Here is a 2,141-nt window from a genome sequence, read left to right on the forward strand (position 1 = left end):
ATGACAATGAAAGTTGGAAATGATCACGCTGGACAAAAACTGGGTTCTGAAAACAGATAAGGTGATATGCAAAATGCCTCTGCAGTGACAATATTGAAAACTACAGTGTAAAGAAGAAAGAAAGGATAGAGAGGGGAAAAAGAATAAAATGACTCTTACAGAGAAATTGGGGACCTTGGTGGTTGAAAGGTATTGTGCATTGTATAGCTGGAACTCAATTATGAACAATTTTGTAGCTGTGTATCTCATAGTGATTCAATTATAAAATTTATAATTATAAACAAAAATAAAAAGAACAGAAAACAATGATTATTGGTAAGTATAACCAATTTCCTGATCGAGCAATTAGAATTCATCATTACTGGCTTAGAAAGTATGTTGTATAGAAAAATAATCTTGAAAAATTTTATTTACTATAAATTTTATACCAATTTAAAAATATTAAATCCTAAAAATAGTCAGCAATATTACTAACTCTTGTGTACCCAACTATCCAAATTAAGAAAAGCCTCCTTAATATCCAAAATTTTCAAAAATAGAATAATTATGAATGTAATTTAAATCCTAATTTTAAGTTTATTTACATTTTTATTTATAACTTTGATTGGTAAATGGTGTTATTTTGTTATTGTAATATTCAATTTTAATAAAGCTATTAAGTATTTATATGTACTAACTGATTTTTTAAAAAAGACTCATTTGTGGTGTTCTGTTCAACTGACTGTACTGTTTATTGAGTTGACTATCTTCTTTGAGATTTGAAAGATCTATTAATATATGATAATATATAATATTTATTAATATTAACATATTGTAGATATAGTCCTTGCCAATTACATTGGTTACATATTTATTCATTTGGTAAACGCTTGCTATTTCTATTTAATGTTAATTTTAGCAAAAAGTGTTTAATATTATAGAGATTATTTATAGTATCAATTTTATATTAAATTTGTTAGTAATATAGTGTCCTGTTTAAGAAATATTAGTGAATCAATAAGTCTTAAATAGTTCCTCTATGCTACCTTTTCAAAGATTTTTATTTATGTATATATTTATTTTTGATATTTAAACACTCACATTTATTGACTTTTGACCCATGATTTTATCCAAAGGTAGAGCTCTGGGCAATGGTAAGAAATCAGCATCCTATCACCAATTCAATTCAATTTCTTTCAATACCCAGCACAAACCCTACCCACACTGCTAGCAGTCCAGAGGTGAAAAATGATCCAGGGGCACACCAGCCCTAAGGGCAATCCACGCTGCCCTCCAGACAGTCTTAGAGTTTCAGAATTGGAGAGTGTGGAGATTTTGAAGTTCCACAACAAAAAGAAAGAGACAAATGGTGGAGCAAGAAGGATGGCAACTACTACTCTGGCTAGGTCTTTATAGCTGTGTCTCTGGTTTTGTAAACCACTCCTTGACTCTTCAGTTCCTGCTCAATTCCTCGAGGCAGGCTACCAGTGATGGATATTGAATATACACCTGTCTTAAAGCTATCTTAAGCGATGTAGGGGGATGCCTTCTTTATGTTGTTTCTATTCAGCAGTACGGTTCTGGAAAAGACAACCCATCAAAGTAAGATCTGGTGCAGTCATACACCATCTCTCGGTTACCCTTCATCTGCAGGTATGCGTCACAATTGTCACAGTCATCATATTCAAAGTGGTCTATAGTCTTGACCAGCGAACACGGCAAACAAGTGTGCAGATGCCTCACATCCTTTGGCACCATCTCCTAGGCCAAGAATGAAGGATGGACCTGATGTCTGTCTACTGGAAGGAAACCCAAAGATTTTTATTTTTACTTAAACATTCACATCAAATCTGTCTTGTTGGAATTGATTATTCTATAAGATGCAGATCTTGATATTTGAATAGATGCACATACATGTGTGCATATTTAATACACATGTAATTACATATATAAGTATAAAATAATTTGGCTAATGATATGTCTTAAAAATAGAAAAGTAAAACACAAGTTGTTCCCTGAGTACTATTGTGCAAACAAAAGAAACCAACCATTTATTTTGAACCATATAAAAGAACATGTTTGTTCCTTAAAAAGCATCTTACAACCAAGATATATTGTGCTACTGAAAACCATCTCAATTAATTAAGAAAAAATATCTTAGC

At 31.6% G+C, this 2,141-nt stretch overlaps 1 pseudogene; it reads right to left on the minus strand.

Annotated features, from left to right (window-relative positions):
* Window positions 1–1,381: 1,381 nt before the first annotated feature.
* On the minus strand, window positions 1,382–1,903 carry LOC126024262 (transcription elongation factor SPT4-B-like; annotated as a pseudogene).
* Window positions 1,904–2,141: the final 238 nt, after the last annotated feature.

The sequence above is a fragment of the Suncus etruscus genome, chromosome 12, assembly GCF_024139225.1.
Source record: "Suncus etruscus isolate mSunEtr1 chromosome 12, mSunEtr1.pri.cur, whole genome shotgun sequence".
NCBI classification, from domain to species: Eukaryota; Metazoa; Chordata; class Mammalia; order Eulipotyphla; family Soricidae; genus Suncus; species Suncus etruscus.